Source organism: Peromyscus californicus, unplaced genomic scaffold (genome assembly GCF_007827085.1).
Source record: "Peromyscus californicus insignis strain IS unplaced genomic scaffold, ASM782708v3 Scaffold_17__1_contigs__length_78620276, whole genome shotgun sequence".
Classification (NCBI taxonomy): Eukaryota; Metazoa; Chordata; class Mammalia; order Rodentia; family Cricetidae; genus Peromyscus; species Peromyscus californicus.
In genome coordinates this window covers 36,694,728-36,715,565 of record NW_026294469.1, presented here as the reverse complement: position 1 = coordinate 36,715,565, position 20,838 = coordinate 36,694,728, and the positions used below count along the sequence as shown (strand labels likewise).

The 20,838-nt window shown below is 42.6% G+C and overlaps 1 pseudogene; it reads right to left on the bottom strand.

Moving 5' to 3' along the window:
* Window positions 1-102: 102 nt before the first annotated feature.
* Window positions 103-17,946, bottom strand: LOC128113088 (cysteine and glycine-rich protein 2-like; annotated as a pseudogene).
* Window positions 17,947-20,838: the final 2,892 nt, after the last annotated feature.

Below are 20,838 nucleotides of genomic sequence, written 5' to 3'. Positions count from 1 at the left end.
TCCCTACAGTCAGCCAACCTGCCTGTGAGAGGATAGGGATAACATGTGGCACTTAGTGGTGGGTGAGTGCCACAGCAGTTTGGTGTTCTAAGGCCGTTTAGTTTATGGAGGGATTCTTGGTGTGTGGTGCTTAGGTGTGGCTTTACACCTTTCCTGAGCATCAACAAGGGCTGCTAGTCCAGACCAAAGCCGAATCCCTGTGGCCCAAAGCTCTTTGCTAGCATCCTCTATAACAGATGCCACTCAGAGTCACTGATTCAGGGCTCTTCGACCCACCCATGACACACTGGGCACAGTTTCTGTGCCAGGCTTTCCAGCTCCAATTACCTTCTCCACAGTGTATACAGAACATCTGGGATACTCTTAGCACTTCTGTACTGCTGGGCAAATTTAGGAGTATTTGGGTTTGCTTTAGGCTTGTAATTATGGGCACTCTGGCTTACTGCCCAAGCTTTCCCCATGGTCCACATTGTACGTGCCTGGGCTCTGGATGTAAACATAACCTTTCAGTCCCTACTTTTGTCTGTAGCAGGATTTGCAATCAATTGAACTGCCACTGTTGGGCTGTGTAAATTTCCCCTGCAAATGATGCCCAGGAAGCAACAGCTGTAGAAGTTCCTCCCATTGCACCGCACAACCCATCCAAAGGGAGTGCGTGGGCGGCCCGGGGCCTGTGTAAGATTTATCAGAATATAACCATGCACTTTCAGCTAGCGCTATCAGCCGCTACACTCATCCCACCATCACAAGGTGAATAGCCGATAACTGAGATCACATGGCTTGGGAAAGCTAAAATTTTCAGTATTTTGATTTTACAGGAAAAGGTTGCAGAACCCTGCTGTGTTCTGTTCTCCTGGTTCTTTCTCCGCCTTTCTCTGCCTCACTCCAAACTTCATGAGAATAACCTTAGTTATCTGCCTTCCCTAGACTACAACCTCTAGGGAGTTAAAATTGCCCATCTTGCTCATAACTTCTGTGTCCAGTGCTTACACAAAACCTCACATACGGGAAGCCAATTAATAAGTAATTGGAGACCCAATGATTAATCTTACCTGTCAAATCCTTCTCACATGTGACTATAATTGGTGTAATGCTAGCACATGAAAGGGTTTGACCTGCCTCTGCCTCGAAACATTTAGCAAGATAATTTTTCACCGCTTTGTCTCTTAAACAACTTAACCCAAATCCTTCTAAACAAAACATCTGCACAAACAGGAACAGATATCCTCTTGTCCAGCACTAGGCACATGCATGGTACACATACACATATGTAGCCAAAACCACTCATACACGTGAAAAAAAATAAATCTTGTTTTTAAAAAAACAAAGACAGGGTGTCCTATGTAGCCCTGGCTGTCTTGGAACTCTCTGTGTAGACCAGGCTGACCTCTGCCTCATGAGTGCTGGGATTAAAAGTGTATGCCATTACATCCAGCTAAATAAATCTTTTGTAGAAGCGTCTTTAAGAAATAAGTAAATACGATATGGAGTCTGGAGAGATGGCTCAGCAGTTAAGAGCACTGGCTGCTCTTCTAGAGGACCTGGGTTCAATCCTAAGCACCCACGTGGCAGTTCACAACTGTCTGTAACTCCAGTTCCACAGGGATATGACACCCTCACACAGACATACATGCAGGCAAAACACAAAAGCACGTAAAGTAGGTAAATGAAGGCTTTTTTAAAAAGAAGTAAATATAAAGAAAAACAATGGGTTTAGAAGACAAGAAGTAAAGCCTTAATTGACTCTAGTCAACAATGGTAGATAAATATGAGCTCATCAGTTGTAAGAGCAGAGCACATAAAGGAAAGATGTTAACAGATGTTAATAACAGGTATGGATTTAGGGAAAGATGTGTAAAACTACCTTCTGTTCCATTTTTCTGTAAACCTAAATCTTGCATATTAAAAAACATGAAACATAATTTAAAAAATAAAATGCTGAGGACATAATAACCCATCAGATGTGGGTCAGAGTGGAGGTGGTGCAGCCAGGAAAAACCACAGTGGAAATGGGGTTTTCGCCTTAGCACTATAGTGTAGCAGAATCTCAGCCTCTGAACTGGGCACAGGCTTGCTCGACTCTGTCATCTAACTGCTTGGATGGCATGGCATGATTTGGAACATCTCTCCCAGACTGACTTCCTTCTTATGAAAAATAAAGATGATAGGAGCTTTTCTGGAGGCTCCTGCAAGGTGGAAGTCGAACAACACAGTCAGGTAGGGAGCCTGTGTCTAGTACATGTCAATATTTAAGTAGCTGTTATCATTAATCACCTCGGGGCAATCACTAAGCATTTTAAACCTGTTGGTTTCTCAGAATCAAGGAAAATACGAACAGGAAGCACCATGCAAATTGCTCTGTCTTGACTGTAGGACACAGTATAGGTGATAACTCTGATTGCTTTCCTCATAAGAGGCATCTTAGAACCAGGCTGATTCTCTCCTGACCTTGGGTCTCTTCATCGGCAGCCCTTGCTGTTTTCGCTCTCATCCACAGGGCCATTCATTTTCAGCATCAGGCAAATCCTGCAGGTTTGAGAATGACTTGCTTGGGAACAAATTAGGTCCTTTTTTTGCAAACTTACATCAATCAACTCTTTCAGGCTGCATGAGCATTCACTAGTAAAATATTCCCACAGTGTATTAAAGAGTATCTTGTATTATGGGTCAGTGGCCATCACATTTCATACTTCATACTCACAGTAAATAAATGCTTTGTATATTTGGAGAATATAGCTTTGTTCTGTGTCATTGATAGGCCGTCCTGAGTTTGAAAGGTCCCATTTTCATAAATTCAACCCCAACTGCCTTCACATACTGTTACTATGATATTAGGGCAGGACAGGTTTTAATACTCATCCTTGCCCACAGTAAAAATTTCCAGTAATAAATAAGCAACATATTATTTCATAAAGAAAGCTATCTGCAAATGAAAAAATACTCCCTGATTTCAGGAAAACCCGAATTTCAACACTTTGTCTTATTCATCATACAATCTCTGATCCATTTCCTGCCATTAGCAAAGTCTGTAAGGATGATTCCTTGGGATAGGGAGCCAAGGACGGGTTACCATGAGATGCCAAGCGGATGGCATTTGGAGGGTGAAACCACAAAGCTCCAACAACTCGAGCAGAGGTGTCGTAATGGCACAAGTCTACAGATTTACACATATGTGTTTATGTTTGTTCAGAGAGAACTTCTGAGCCCAACACAATTGATGAAAAAGATTTTCTTACATTCATAAGGTTAAAGTCCCTAAGACAGATAAATAAACAATAAAAATCAAGTTAATTAAAACAGAGGACTAGCCCAGCAGTGTTGGCGCTTGCCTTTAATCCCAGTGAGACATAGGTAGGCGGGTCTCTGAGTTCAAGGCTAGCCTGGCCCTAGAACTCATTGTTCCAGGACAAACAGGGCTACACAGAGAAACCCTATCTGGAAAACCAGAGAGAGAGAGAGAGAGAGAGAGAGAGAGAGAGAGGACTAAAAAGTCAAACAACAAAGGATTGACTGATCTGCAATTATATCTGTCATTTCAAGCCACTCAGGATGCATTCCCCCAAGCCTATACAGAGTCATGAGAGTTCTTGGTCCTTTATAGACTGTTTTTCACTTACAACACCATGTGCACTTTTTCTACTGGGATCAGCTCAGTTACCTTAATAAAAACTAATTAACTTCCTGTGTCCATGATTATAAATAGCATCCAATACTGATCATTACTGTCCACTCTCAAATTTGCAATCTTGTTTCCTCTTCCATGACATGAAAGATTTCCTTGGAAGTCCCTGAGCCTTATCGTGGTCTCAGAGTCATTTATCACAAAGAAATATGGTTTTCTGTAATCAACCAGGCTTAACGGGCATTGGATTTGTCACAGGAAGTAGGAATGAACTTTGATTTACCAGCATCCAATTAGGCAAAAGAAAGCAGACAGACTCTTATATTGAAATTTCCTAGGTAACATCTTGTAGTCTCAGCCAATGATCACGTTATTTCTTAAAATCAACCTATTTGTTGTCTTCTATGATACATAATTATTAAACAAAATATTTGAAAAATATGTATAAAAATGAATTCAACCTGTTTCTTAACCTCTGTGCCTAAGAATCATACATAAATTGGGGATTCATTCCATACCATTACACATCCTTTGCCTGGAGAATGAAAACTGACAGACTTTCACTGAAGCTGCACTTGGTGCAGATGGACAGATATATTCATCACCCTTGTCATATTTTTATTTTTACAATATTAAAGCACATCACCCGTAAGAATTTTGCTGTTTCAATCACCCTCCCTCGTAAATATTGCAGCTTTTTTTAACACTGCAATGCCTTATAGTGGGTAATTCTAACTGAACAAAACAGCCAACACCCTGTTGTGTGAATCTCAGTAAAACACACATTTCACCAGTAAGTTGGATTTAGAGGAGGACATAAACACACATAAAATAGAGCCCACACTTCTGAAGATCTACAAGGATTCAAAGCAATGAAGTGTCCACGAGAGCTAGACATGGTGGGGCATGCCTTTAATTGTGGCCCTTGAAGACAGAAGATAGGCAGATCTCTGTAGGCCAGACTGGTCTACACAATTCCAGGACAATTTGGACTTCCTAGTGATACCCTGTCAAAAAAAAAGAGCCCATGAGTCTAGGCATTCAAATATAAAGCTTAGACTTGTAGCAAACCATTAAAGGCACATACAGGATAAAAGAAAGACATAAAGTAGAGACAAGGTTTCTGTGTAGTTTTGGTGCTTGTCCTGGATATCGCTCTGTAGACCGACCAGGCTGGCCTCAGACTCACAGAGATCCATTTGTCTCTGCCTCCCGAGTGCTGGGATTAAAGGCGTGCGCCACCACCGCCTGGCTAAGACATAAAGTCTTGAGCTAGCACAAGACTTGTTGACTCTAAGCCTAGACATTCACAATTCAGCTGTAGCATACATTCTATTCTACCATGAACACTGGATAGCAGAATAATTAATATATGTCCAACCCTACAAAACAGCTGTGAACAAGACAAAGTCCTTGTCCTCAAGAAAGAATAGGTAAATAGGAAGATCAATTTAGAAAACAGTGAATGTTATGAAAAAATAAAACAATGTCTAAAAAAAGGGCAAGAGCAGATGAAAACTAGATATCGTTGATCCATTTTTAAACAAATCCTTTGTTTATTTTTATTTTTATTTACTTTGTTTGTTTTTCCTTTTTTGTTTGGTTGGTTGGCTGGTTGGTTGTCTTTTTTCAAGACAGGGTTTTACTATGTAGTTCTGACTGTCCTGGAACTCACTCTGTAGTAGACCAGTTTGGCCTCAAACTCACTGAGATCCTCCTACTTCTGCTTCCCTATTGCTGGGATTAACAGTGTGGGCAACTATGCCCAGCTCGTAAACAAATCCTTAACTGTTCCATTCTCTTTCCCAAAATAATGTAAATATGACAAGGACACTGTATTCCACTAGTGGTATATGTCCAGCAGTTTGTAGAACTTTTAAATTTTCAGGAGTTGTGTGAATATTATTTCTCTGTTATTTCTCAAAGATAAGCTCTGACACTTCTCTACTTTAGAAAATGATATTTAAATTTTTTATTAAGTTATATAAGAAATAAACAGGGGTAAATCGCCAGGTCTGGTGGTGTACACCTTTAATCCTAGCACTTTTGAGGCAGAGGCAGGTGGATCTCTGAGTCTGAAGCCAGCTTGTTCTATATAGTAAGTTACAGGACAACCAGGGCTACATTGAGAAATTTTGTCTCAGTAAAATCAAAGAACAGGAGTTTAAAGAAAGGTATATAAAGAATGACATAGATATGTGCAGATATAGGAAAGTCACAAAAAATATTATAAGAATCACTAAATAAATCAATTGAATCAATTTCATCAATCATACCAGAAAATAAGATCTACTAGCAATGATGATTCCCCAATAAGAATGGCTTGCTTCAGATCAAGAGAAAAGAAATGCTGTCATTCAGCTGATTAAATGAGGATATAACACTTTTCCATGGCCTCTAAACAGAAAAACACATTTAAATAGTTGCTCTGTTTTTAAAATTGCATGACTCAACTCAGATCTCATGTCTCTTACAGGCTGTCAATGCACATCTTCATTTCAACGGGTTGGTCTCAGATCATCATAGTCTTTGGTCTTTGCCTTATTCAACTTGAACTTGCCATTGTTTGTTTATTTGAGACAAGGTTTCATCATGTAGCCCGGGGTTGTCTCAAACAGTTCCTCCTGTCTCAGTGCTAAGGTTACAAACATGACCATGCTTGCTGTGACTAGCATGGCTTGGGTTCCTGAAAACTGACTGGGCCAGTTAGGGAATGAAGAAAGAAAAGACATACGGACACATATGCAGAAAAGTTGGGGTCCAGTGGGCTGTGCACAATCTGATGGACTGGAACCAACTATGCCACACCTGGAACTGGCGCCCGGAACCTCTGCTCTGTCATTCGGTACAACAGAGTGGGGAGAAATTCAGTATCTGGATAGGAGATGTCTGTGGGCGAGCAGACTCAGGCTGTAAACATCCAGGGAGAGGAAGCTGCGGTTGCTAGTTTTTTCACATACTGTCTACATCTATCTGCACATGGTCCAGAGGAAGACGTTGCCAACCCTCTGATGCTGACCTGGAGAGAAGATGTTGCCAATTTCCCATGAGCCCAAGGCCTTGGTCCTTGCCATGGCCAACTCATTTCAAACAACACACGTTCACTAAGGCTTCACTCATTCCCTACACACACACTACCACACTCAGCTTAAGATACAGCTTCTTTGGAGGAAGTGGCTACCTTATTTTATATAATACGCTTTGGCACAGTGATGACGTTAACATATGGGCCAAATGAACATGTACTAACTGAACAAATTGGTTAACTGATTTAATGTTTGTGATCTCTGGTTCAAGATAATTAAAAGTAATTTTGCTGAGGTGGTATGATATCCTTTATCACAAGATCACTGCCTCTTTCGGAAAAGCAGTAATGAAAATAATATGAACATGTCTTATGAAGGTTGGGGGGTTATGAGCATTTTCATTAAATTCTTTAGAGGAGGGGAGGCTTACAACTAGTGAGGAAGAAGGTAAGCAGAAATAAAGCCAGAACCATGTCTCTGAAGGTCTTTTCTATCAGCAGATAGACTACTATAACACCAGTTCAGAGAGTCATATAGTTTAAGAATATCTATTATCCCAAAGATAAACACATCCTAATGGTTTGTCCTTGCAACATGAGCCTAACAACAGGTAGCAGTCCCCCAAGAGAGATGTGAGAATCAAGTAGGTCGGGTAGACATCCATCCCTGAGAGGAAGGTTAACAGAAGAAAGTCAGCTGCAATCCAAAGTAGCATTGCTATTCATTTTTCATGAGTAAAAACAGTTGCTGGCCTTTAGGAACTACTGTAGCATATGCCAACTATCCATGTGATTCGATTGGAAGTTCATAGCAGCCCCAGAGACAATTACTGCTATTACTCCATTCTGATGAAGCACAAACATAATAAGTAATTTGCCCAAGGTCAAACAGGAAACACACACACATACACACACGGTATTTGAACTTAGGCCCTTAGCCACTGCATTAGCCAGTACCTGTCATATAAAACTTGAAGAGACAGAAATTCTAGCACAAAGATTCACTCACTAGGACTTGGCACAAAGTAAACACATAATAATTCAAGAATCGTCATGCAATAACCAGACTACATGTTTAATCACAGACTAGGATTAAAGATAGTTATGTCCTGTCCTGGCATGCAAGACAAGATTTCCAACCACCTTCCTGACACCACTTAAGAGTCTAGTCTCCGAGTCTTGGAGATAGATAAGCTAATTAGCCACTGGTCAAGGCAAGGCTATAATACCTGAGAATCAGACAGACTTGAATGTCTTATCCTGAATGTTATCATTCAGTGAAGCAATTTCAGAGAGAGAAATAGAATAGAAACTCACAACATTAAACTATCATCATGTTTGTGGTAGTTTGAATAAAATGGACCCCATAGGCTCATATATTTGAATGTTTGGCTCCCAGATGAATGGTCTGTTTAGGAAAAATTAGGAGGTGTGGTTTATTGGAGGTGGTATGTCACTGGGGGTGGGCTTTGAGGTTTGAAAAGCCCAATCAGACCTAGTCTTTGTCTCTGTCTCTGTCTCTCTCCCTCTCTTTTCTTGCAACTTTCAGATCACATGTGAGCTCTCAGCTACTGCTCTAGCGCCATGCCCGCTTGCCTGCCACCATGCTTCCCTCTATGATGATCACTGACTAACCCTCTGAAATTGTAATCAAGCCCCCAATTAAATGCTTTCCTTGGTTCATGGTGACTCTTCACAATGATAGGACAGTAACTAAGACAATGATTTAAAACAAAGCAGAAGTTTCCTTACTGAAGTCAAGAAGACTGTCACCAACAACAAATACAATGATATTCTATAATTAACACTATATGAGAAGTATTGCCAAGGTAACTGGACAAGAAAGAAAAAGAAGAAAACAAGATATGTACAGTAGATGAATACAAGAGGATTGTTAGTCTGAGGCTACTTGTGCCTACATAGCAAAACTTTATCTCAAAATTGGAAGGATAGCCCAGAGGCAGAGACAGGCATATCTCTATAAGGCCAGTCTAATCTACACATCAAGTTCCAGGCCAGCCAAGGATACACATAATAAGTCTCAAGACAACAAAAAAAAAAAGGAGAATAGGAGATAAGCTTATGGCCCAGGCAGAGGTCAATCCCCTGACTTTCACATGTTAGGCCCTGAATTAACAACAGCAACAAAAAAGGTGAAAACTATATATTTATGATTTGTTCCTAGTTGGTCTGCACTGAAGAAGTAGCCATGTATTTCTGTACTAGTGAGGAATGGACCCTGGTCTCCACTCAGCCAAACTTGAAATAATATGCAGTATTGCCAGTCTTTAAATGAAATGTAATCAAATATAAGTCATTTGGGTCGCCTGTTGATCCGAACAATGAGTGCTGAAAGCACTTCATTCTTCACAGTATCACCCAAAAGGAGGTTCCCCCCCCCCCGCCCCCGCCCCCGCCCCCCGTTTCACTATTTACTTTTAATTACAGTCCTTAATACGCAAATGTGGAAGCTTGGGGAGTTTTATTAGTCACATTTCTGGTTAAATATTATTATATTCCTAAGTTTTATTCTGGTAATAGTTCTAAAATTAGATTGCTTAATAACAATAATGAATGTGTCTTTCTTCTAAACACAGTTTAGTAATCTTAGACCGATAGCAGGCTAAATTAAGAGCTACGGTGCATTGTAAACCTGGAAGCTATCCCCAGGCAGTCGTACAGAACAAACCTAATCTTTCTTCCTCAGGATGGGATATTCCTTCCTCTTCGCCCAGACCTTCCTTTTCCTGAATGCTGATTTGCATGGACGGCAGCCAGTTTCGCTACCCTGAACTGGCCCACAGAGGCCTGCGGGTGGAAGAGAGCTGACCTCTCTCCAGAGCATCCTGTACGTCAAACTATTGTACTCTGAAGTGTTTGTGTGTGTTTGTGTGTGAGCATGTCTGTGTCAGGGGTGGGACTTGGAGCATTGCCTGAGTGGAAGGAGGCTTCTTTCATCCAAGTACCTGCAGGTTACCAGCTGGGAGAGCAGACAGAAACAAAACATTGACCCCATGTCAAGAAAAGGGAAGAAAATGGCGGCACAGCTAATTAGAAGCCGGGAAACAAATACCTTTTCATGGACACTGAAAAGAAAAACATATTCAAAACTCAGCAAGTGATTGAAATGGGAGGGTGAGCGTCCATTAATTTCAAAGGAACCACAGTCCTGTTGTTATGATGTATGTATCAGAACAGATCAGCTAGCAAATAGAAATATATTCTAATCCTCCCAGGTATGGAAAGAATGCATAAGGCCAGCTTTGTGTGTGTTCACAAGACAGAATCGCTGTCAATACAAGAAGCTTAATCCAATGCTCCCTACTGAACTCGCCCCAGAACTACTGCTCCATGAGATCTGGCATCCTGCCTGATGCTGAGAAAGGGAAAGGCTGAGCCTAGGAGGGGTCAGGGTCCTTGCAAATCGGGGTCTGCATTATTCCTAGTTCAGTCTGAAACTTGGAAGGAGAGCCTCCTTCCCTGTGGGAAACTTCATAGAGATTTGTAGTCCCCAGCCTAAGGTCTACACTTACCACACCCTCTTTGGACAGCAAGAGGGCTTGGAAACAGTACCAAATACGAGGCCAGGAGTCTGTGTCGGATCTGACACTTGCAAGCTTGTGGCTTTGGGCAGGCTGAAATTTTCCTGGGTGTGTCTCCAATACAGCATGTGACTGTCAGTCCTACCCTTTCTCCCTCAAAGATTTTGTGAGAAGTGCAGGATACACACACAAGTGTTTTTGCAACCAATAAGGCAGTGGATGAACATACCATGGGCAGGGCGGGGGTGGGGGAGCAATTCATAAGCTTCTACCGTAGCATTTCCCTAAGTTCCCTGTACAAAATACCTGGACAGTGTGGAATGGACAATCAATTAGTATTTGTTGACAAGCTAACGACTAAGAATTTCTGCTAGGGACATGTGCAATTCTGGAGTTTTCAAGGACTGCATGGGAGACCTTGGCCATCTCAAGGAAATCTCTAAAATGAGAAGGCTGAGTTAAAGAATTTCTGAGTCTTTTTCTGATTAAATACTATCTAGTTCTTCTCCGCTCTTTGCACATACCACCTCCAACGTTGTGACACTTGCCTCCACCGTCGCGTGGCTTACTCCTTTCCATGTTTTCTTCATGCTTTCATCTTCATTTTTCTTCTCCACGGTCCCCAAATCAAGGCTTAGATATCAGTATAAAAAAAGATAGATTTGCTTCAGAGTGAGAACCAAAATGATGCTGGAACTATTAAATTCCCAGCAAGCAGTCAAAGCCTTTCCTTTTGTGTGTACAGACAGCATTGTCGGAGGACAGAGAAATAATACAACACAGTGGTGGGTTGCCTGCTATGGGAAATGGTCAGGAGACATCACAGATTAATACCTCGTGTGTGTGTGTGTGTGTGTGTGTGTGTGTGTGTGTGTGTTTAGCTTTATGACTTCATAGCAGAAATATTCTTGGTTCCATTTTTCCTAGTTATTACCAGTATAAACAAGCTGTATAACAAGTCATCTATCCAATACACAGTTATTAATAAATATGTGCAATGCTATGCTCCAAGAATAAAGACATGCCGGGTGATGGTGGCGCATGCCTTTAATCCCTGCACTAGGGAGGCAGAGCCAGGCGGATCTCTGTGAGTTGAGGCCAGCCTGGTCTACAAAGTGAGTTCCAGGAAAGGCACAAAACTACACAGAGAAACCCTGTCTCAAAAAAAAAAAAAAAAAAAAAAAAAAGAATAAAGACATAATGGCAGAGCCAATAAAGTGCTTCTTGTTTTCATGAAGTTTATTATCTACATGAAATTATAGTCTTGAATCTGAGAATTATTTAAATAGGTATAACTTTTAATCAATTATAATAATTGCTACCGAAAACAAACAGAACAGAACAGCATGGTACTAAGATGGGGAGCCTGATGTGGTCACAGAGATCCAGGGAGCCTTATTCACCCATGTGGTGATAAACTGACCTCTGAAGAAAAACAGAGACTCATTTGAATAGTAAACAACATGATAGGAAGGTGTGGCAGCCAGGAGAACCTCTGCCAGAGGTTCAGTTGAGCAAACGGAAGAGATGTGATCCAGGTGCAGAATGTGGGGAGCACAGTGTTACCTGAAGTTGTGGGGTTGGGGGGATTTGCAGACCCTCAGGAGCAGCTGAGCAGGACTTGTTAAAGATTCTAGCCTTTAATCAAAGAGCAGAGCAAAGTCTCATGCTATGAACTGGCTGTTGGGTAATTACGTTTATATTCTGAAAGGCTCCTTTGGCTGCTGGGTACTGAATAAACTCAAGAAGGTCAAGGGTGGATTACAGGCGAGCAGCAAAGCAGGTAACTTGGACCCAAGCCATGATGGCACAGGTGTGAGTCCTCCTGTGCCCAATGCAGAGGACTCTCACAAAGCTCTTGACTGGGTAAATCATCAGGTACCTGGAGATTTAAATGACATATTAAGTAGATGTTTGGCTATAGAAGTTTAAAGTTGAGAAAGGAGATGAATGCTGACAACCTATTAACACAGAGCATGAATAAATTGTGCTACCTAGTCTGAAATAAGACAATCTGGTGAGAAAGGAAATGGAAAGGACAATTCCCAGAATTCCTGTTTCTTCTGCTGCAAAATAGCAATTGCAATAGTTATTTCATAGGATTGCTGTAACTGAAACATTGTAGAAAGTAAATAGAACTTCAAGTGATATGATTATTACATCATTAGTAAAATTCAAATAAAACCAGATGAAAGTAGCTTATTTATTTATTTATTTATTTATTCATTCATTCATATTTTGATTTTGTTGTTGTTGTTTTTCCAGACAGGGTTTCTGCATGCAGCCCTCGATGTCCTGGAACTCACTCTGTAGGCACCAGGCTGATCTGGAACTCACAGAGATCTGCCTGCCTCTGGCTCCTTGAGCTCTGGGATTAAAGGTATGTACCATGCCCAGTCAGTTCTTTATTTTTAAAAAAGTATTTTTTCAGGCATAGGAAAAAAAATAGACTAAGATTTTGTATACCATATACTAATGATTATCCTCCCAGGAACAGAACAGTATGATTTTAATCTCTTGGGCTGGGAAGTTGGCTCAGTAGCCAACAGTGTTTGCCCCTGAGCCTGACTCCCCCCCACCATACACACTAAATAGAAGATAGATAGATAGATACATAGATAGATAGATAGATAGATAGATAGATGATAGACGACAGATGATAGATAGATAATAGATAAATGTAAATTTTTGTCAAACCTTTGTATTCAATAATTTCTAAATTTTCTACATTTAGTACATATTGTTTCTACAATAAAATATTACCACTATTGTTTTTTCAAGTACGTGAGTACTTTTCCAGGGAGAGAGATAAAGATGGCGGAACAAGCAGGAGTAGCCTGTGAGGGCAGTCTGTTTAGGGAGCGTGCGAGTAGCTTTACCTAAAGCCAGGTCACTGATTTCCAGTCCCTGTTATAAAGACTCAGAGGTAAACTGTTGAGAATCAGACCAAAGGAAGGTTTTGATTTAACTTAACCCAGCCAGGTTTCCATGGCACATGTGGTCTGAGAACCACCAGCCTTTCAAACCGTTTGTCTGTAATTCTTTACAATAAATGCCACAGCACGGAGGTGTTTAGTTCCCTGAAGGAAAACAAAACAAAAAAAAAAGTCATGCTGGAAACAACATGCATTCAGCTTTACAGCAACAGCTAAAATTTGCTCGATTCCCTGTTTCCTAACCCACATCCTGCATACATCCTGCACGTTTGTAACAAGCTGTATCCTTAGTCACATACTTCCCACAATGTCACATCAGGGAATGTTGCTCAAACTACAAAGAGCATGTCCATCTCTCTGCTTGAGTCCTCTGGCCTTCTGCACAAGGCAGGGAGGCTCAGTCACTCTGTTAGATCTGCAAAGCCACATGAATCGTGGAGATAAACTCCATGTAGTAGGAGAGAATTCTGGAAGTCAGGAAACTTAGATGCTAGCCCTAATTGTGTGCACATCAGTGGTGTGGTCTGGATCCAGCCCTGTGACCTGTCTGCCTTAGGTTTCTTGTTTGCTTTTGTTTTTATCATGCTGGGGATTGAATCCAGGGCCTCGAGCATGCTAGGTAAGCACTCCTTCTCTGAACTACATTTCTCCATTGCCTTTAGTTGTTGGGCTGTTTTTCTTTTTGTGAAATTAAAAAACATCCCGCTATGAAGATCTCACACAATGCTTGGGTTGAGTCTGTGTTAGCCAGGACAGAACCTATAGCACAGGAGTTGAATGGTTTTAATACAGCCTGCCATAATACTACCTTCCACATCATCTAAAGCACTACCACCCTCTTGCCTGTCCCTATTCTCCAGCCTTCTCTTGCTGGACTTCTCTATGCTACCTTTAATGATAGGAAAGTATTGTTATTTTGGCTAGTCTATTCATGTTTCTCCATACCCAAGAGAAGAGACTGATCCTTCCTATTCTGTTTGTTAGTGTATCCACTACCTCCAGAGGAGAGCCTAAAAATCAAAGTCTTCAAAAGTACTGAATGAATGAATCTAAAAGTTACGGGACTTATAGGTCTGGGGGGGGGGGGGGTGTCTCATCTAGGAGCTTACCTAGACGATAGACTAGGAACAGAGGTAGGACACCTTCCCACCCTTTTTCTGGGGACATTCAGCCTGGATATACAGACTGATAGATGTACACATAGTGTCTACAAAAATGTGAGTCAGCAGACCTCATCCTGACTCACCTACAGCCTAAATTCTCTAAATCCCTCTGAGCCAAAAGCTCCGGCTGCCACGAGTTTCCTGCCATGATAAACTGTGAGCCAAAGAAATCCTTTTTCTTTGGCCTTGGTGGCACATACCTTTAATGCCAGTACATGGGGGGCAGAAGAAGATAAATCTTTGTGGGTTCAAGGCCAGGCTGGCCTACATAGTAAGTTCCAGGACAGCCAGGGGTACACAGTAAGACCCTGTATCAAATATAAATAAATATAAAATAAACCCTTTCTTCCTTAAATTGCTTTGTCAAAGCACTTTTCATAGCAAAAGGAAACAAAATAGAAAAGGCCCTAATTATTTTTCAAATGGGAAGAGGGTGGGAGGTTTGTAAATGTAGACCATGACTGATAACACAGCAGTCTGTCACTCCAGAGGACACCGCTTTTTGCACAGGAATGGAGGACCGCTAAGTCACTGAGGAACAGTACACACAAGAAAAACCCTGCCCTTTCTCTATTTTCCTGAAAGCAGACAGAAATTCATAATGCCTTCTTCCTCCATTCTCCACTAGGGAACAGAATTCAATCCCTCGAGCCAACTCTACCCCCTGAGCCCCACAGCCAGCACCTGTGAAGCCCGCCTAGCCAAGCTCACTAAGTTTACTGTGCCTACCGTTAGCTTTCCCATGCACGTGCCTTCCCATCGCTCATCCCCCTGGAGCCTCAAAACCCTTTCCCTCTTACTGTCTCACCACAATGCATTGTTCCTTTGTCAACGAGCTGCAAACAGCCAAGTTCTCACCACTCTGGACGGATGGCGCATCACTGAAGTCTCCCGTGTGTAGACGTAAATGCGCACCCGCGCGCGCGCACACACACACACACACACACCACACACACACACACACACACACACACACACACACACACACACACACACACGACTTTTGTTTGTTTTCTTTCGTTCATCACTCTTCTTTGGTCAGCCTAGTGTATAGCTCCTCAAACAATGACCCTAGGATGAGTAAAGGACAAACCTGTCTTTCTTCCCTTACAGACGGCATGTTCCTGTTTGTTCTGCAGACAAGAAGGCCAGGCTGGCATGGAAACAGTGGTCAGCGTGGACCTGAAGATGGGTGAGCGGGCATCGAGCGCATTCAGCTCCACTGGCTTCCAGTCCTGGAGACACCAATATGTTTCGTGTCTTCGTGATTTGTTTGTTTGTTTGTTTGTTTGTTTGTTTTGTTGAAGGCAGGGCCTTTCAGATCCTAGATTATCTTCAGACTAGCTTTGTAGCTGAGAATATATTAAATATATATATATATAATACCCCTACCTCTTCTTCCTGGATGTAGGGAGATTACAGGTGTGCACCACACACTTATACAATATGGAGATCAAATTCAAGGCTTCGTGTTTTTGAGGTGAGCACTCTACCAGAACATTTTCTTGATATTTTTTGAAAAGCGCTTTGTTTTCTTTCCGTTTTGAGCATTTTTCTGAAATTGTTCTCAAAACAAGACATTCTACGTGCAATGGAGTAGGATGCTTTGTTTTCTTCAATAAATTTGCAAATGTTCTTCAGGCATGTCTGAACTTGGTAAGTCAATGGAATATCAATTTCTGAGGACTTATTTCCATAATATAGATATAAATAGTCCATCTGAGGGTGGCTATAGGTGGATACTGCGCTGTTGCCTGAGGACAGACCCTGAACCCTGAGACTAGACCACAGCGGCTGTTCACAGGACTCAGTAAAGGTCACTTCCCACCGTGAGTTGTAACAGAACCTTTTCTGTAACAGGCCATTATGTGACAGGTACACTAAAACATAGACAAGGAGCAAAGAAAAAAAAAAATGTCGACCTGTTGTTCTACATTTATCAAAAACATTAAACTTCAATCTTCAAGAAAAAAACTTTTAAAAAGCAGACATCCGCAGTTAGGCCAATTGTTAAATATGATTTTTTTAGGCCGGGCGGTGGTGGCGCACGCCTTTAATCCCAGCACTCGGGAGGCAGAGCCAGGTGGATCGCTGTGAGTTCGAGGCCAGCCTGGTCTCCAAAGCGAGTTCCAGGAAAGGCGCAAAGCTACACAGAGAAACCCTGTCTCAAAAAAAAACAAAAAAAAAAAAAAAAAAAAAAAAAAAATATGATTTTTTTTTAAATCAGCATGGGGGATGTCTTAGTTTCTGTTTTTGTTTTTCCAGATCAAAGAGCTCACGAAAGGTAGCCTTTTGAAAACAATGAAAAAAGGAAGCATTTGTGAATTTGGCCTAAAACATATGTGGCTGAAAGCTCTTGACTCTTGGCTTCCGTTTTTTCTCCTTTTCGGGGGAGCTTCAAAGACAGTAGCTGGTGGCCTTGGCAGAGCCCTGCTTTGAAGAGGGAAGAGGAGGGAAGTCAATTGCAAACAGGTCGCAGGATGGGGTATTTCAACTGAATTGTATTAGAGGTTGTGAGGCCTCCGCCTCAAAACTTCTTAATTGTAGGGAGATAATTAGCAGCAGATCATAGCCTCACATCTTTCAGCCGAAGTCCTGACTTCCGGTGAAGGCCCCACCCTCACCCCCCACTTTCTGACAATTGTCATTCTTAGTACAGGAGATCAAAGTGGCTGCCTGCAGGACACAGCCAGATTATGCTCTTCAAGTGAGCTAGCTGTCTATGTTCCTGGGCCAGCTCCCAGGCAAACAAACCCTGGCCCTACCGCGGATGACCCTCCACCCCAGGCGGGCTGAAAGACACTCGGAGGAAAACAGGTTAGAAGGCATCTATATATAAAGTGTTCATTTGGAGACAGTGACTTAGTATAATTGTGAGGGAAGATGCTTTATAAGCTAAAAACAAACCAAGAAGTCTCCAAAGAGCCCTCCCTTCTCACCAAGCTGACTCAAAGAGGAGACTACTTAATTAGAATCTTTAAGAATCAACATTAGCTCTCAAGTGACCTAGAGCCATTGAACTTGAAATTGTGGTGTTTCTAACCCCTGCTTCCCATCACTGTGGGATCGCAGTCTGTTACTAACCATGTGGGACACCCACCTTTGGGGGGCCTGGCTAGTTTCACAAGTTTTGGCTTTGTTTTTTGTTTGTTTGTTTGTTTGTTTGTTTGTTTGTTCTTCTCTGCCCTTGTATGTAGGAGACCCCCATCAGCACACTATGCTGTCAACAGCATCCAAGGTTCACACAGGCGACTATGTGCAGGCCCTCTCTCGGCTGCAGGTGGGGCTCCATGCAGTCACAGACCACTGCTGTGCCTAGCGAACAGGTGTTGTACAGACTTCGGGGGCCCCTGAAGAGGGTCCTGCCTCTGGCGGGCAGTAAGTACCCCTGAGACTGTGGGAGCTTGTGGGAATTCCCCGGGCGGGAGGAGGAGGGACCAAGCTGGCTGTGGGAGTTCTGCCTCAGAGCGCAGCTTCCACCCATATGCACATCTCCCCCCAGAGCCTGAGACCTCACACAGCTAAAGCCAGGCATCTGCCGCAGAGCACCACAGCGCTGGCCCACATTTGCAGAGGGGAGAGGCTCCCTGTCTTCACTCAACAGGCGGTAACTCTTCATCGTGGTCCACTGGAAGTGGTACCCGGGGAGCCACACCATTGCGAGCTCTACATCCAGGAACCAAGTTATTAATCTGCCTGAATTCTGGGTGCATTTTCTGGCTCTGTAGACTTATCAGAAACCTTTGACTTGGAACCGGAGAGGTAGCTCAGTTGGTAGAGTCCTTTCCCAGCATGCACAGCGCCCTAAATTCTATGCCCAGTAGTATATACACAAGGCATGGTGGCACAGCCGATAGACACTCGAGAGGTGGAGGAAATAAAATGAGAAGGTTCACTGCAGAGTTAAGGCCAGGTAGGACTTCTTAGAATCACTTTGGGGAAAGACTTTGGAAAATCAAGTTCTGAGACCCCAATCATGCACCTAATGAAACAAGTTTCCTAGCTGAAGAAATAAACCGTTATCTAATTGAAAGGTACAGCTCCTAGAACAGTGGTTCTCAGCCTTCATAATGCTGAAACCCTTTAATACAGTTCCTCATGTTGTGACGACCCCAAGCATAAGATTATTGCATTGCTACTTCATAACTGTAATTGTGCTACTGTTATGAATTGTAAATATCTGATATGCAGGATACCTGAAATTCGACCCCCACAGGTTGAGAACCATAGTCGTAGAGAAGCAAAGACAGTCATACATGGATTTTTAAGGAAAAGAAAGTCTGAGCTTTTCTTATCCACAGTGGTGGGCCACCATCACTACATCACAGCCAGTTAGCAAGTCAGAGACTGTAAATCACTCAGTTCCCCTTTTCTCTATCTCCTTATAGGCCCTGAGTGCTAGAACCTGAGGGACCTAAAGACAACATGCCTGTTTTCTACAAATAGTAGCACAATTAATTGCAATGGCCACAAGTAAAAGAAAAATGTTAGCAATGACTTTAAACTGTTTCACTACATTTTTTAAAAAAAACTATTGATTTATTACGTATACAGTGTTCTGCCTGCATGTGTCCCTGCAGGCCAGAAGAGGGCACCAGAGCTCATTACAGATGGTTGTGAGCCACCATGTGGTTGCTGGGAATTGAACTCAGGACCTCTGGAAGAGCAGCCAGTGCTCTTAACTGCTGAGCCATCTCTCCAGCCCCTACCTTTTTATTTATCATCTATTTTGGATGCGTGTATTGGTGGGGTGTACAGATGCCATGCCACTGCATGAGGTCAGAGGACAACTTCGCAGGGGTTAATGTCCACTTCTTCTACTATGTGAGGCCTAGGAATTGAACTCAAGGTGTGAGGCTTAAGGACAGGTGCCTTTATCCACTAAGTCATCTCCCAGCTGCACAAAGTCTTGTTACATGAAAAAAAATATCTCAGGTCATAAAAGGATTATGGCCAGGCATACTGTCATGCACCTGTGATCACAACTACTTGAGAAAGGGGAAGCGTATCACAAATTCAAATGCAGTTTGTCCTTATCGGCAAAAGCCCATCTCTAAATACAATGAGAAATGGAAAAGGTTTGGAGAAGCAGATGCGCATGCAGGGGCTTATCCTCGAGGAAGCTGGGAAGTGACTATGGCAACAGAGCACCCCACTTACTGCTCCTGAAGAAACCAAGTTCAAGGAGGGGAATGAGTCTATCCCTCTATCTGGTTGGCTTTTTGTCAACTGGACATAGGCTAGAATTATCTAGGAGGAGGGACCTCAATACAGAAAATGTCTTCATCAGATAGTCTATAGGCAAAACTTTAGGACATTTTCTTGATTAGTGATTGATGTGGGAGGGCCCAGCCCACTGTAGACTGTACCACCCCTAGGCAGATGGTCCTGGGTTGTATGAGAATGCAGGCTGAGTGAGCCACGGAGGACAAGCCACATGCTCCTCAAATGGTCTCTGCTCCAGTTCTGACCTCCAGGGTCCTGCTTCAGTTTCTGCCCTGACTTCCCTCAGTGATGGACTGTGATGTGGAAGTGTAAGCCAAATAAACTCTTTCCTTCCCAAGTTCTTTGTGGTCATGGTCTTTATCAGAGCAACAGAACCCCAGTTAAGACACACTCCTAGATGCCATACACATGAATTCAGCCAGCTTCCCAGAACAGTCATTCTATGGAACAGTGTTGGTCGAATGGCTGACTGGTGCTTGATTGCTGAAGGATCAGTGCTTCACTGATGAGATGCCTCAGTAGGTAAAGATGCTTGCCACCAAGTCCGATGTCCTAGCTGGATCCCTGGGACCCAAGTAGTGAAGAAGAGAACCGATTCCTATTAGTTGTCCTCAGACTTCCACAAACATAGTGCATGTATGCGTGCACAGACACACACACACACACACACACACACACACACACACACACACACAATGTAATTTTTTAATGAAGGATTATTGCTATACTCCCGCTAAGGAACCCAACACTCATGAGTGTATGCCTTAGATGATTAATCTTGTTTGTCAACTTGACAGAATTCAAGAGCCTAAGATACAAGCATCTGGGCATGTCTATGAGGAATTACATAGAAGATTAGGTTAATTAAGGCAGGAAGACCCACCCTAAATGCAGTAACTCCAGACTTTGTAGAAAGGGAAAGCGAGCTGAGCATCAGCGTTCATCATCCTCTGATTGCTGACCTCAAACACAATGTGACCAGCTGCTTCAAGTCCCAACCCACCATGTTTTTCCCACCATGATGGACCAGACTCTCAGACAATTAGCCAAATCAACCCTTTCTTCTCTGAGCTTCTTTGGCCAGGTGTGTGGTCACAGCAATAAGAAAAGTAACACTTAACTTAGCCCCAATGCGCAGACACGTTTCCTTCTAGCAGCTACTGGAGACAGAAATGTTTGATCATATGCTTTCCTGGGGTCCAGTACATGTAACCCCAAATGCGCCACCTTATGATTTGATGAAACTGCAAAAACAAGGGCTGGAAAGGTGGTTCAGCAGTTAAGAGCACCGGCTGCTCTTCTAGAGATTCAGGTTCAAGTCTCA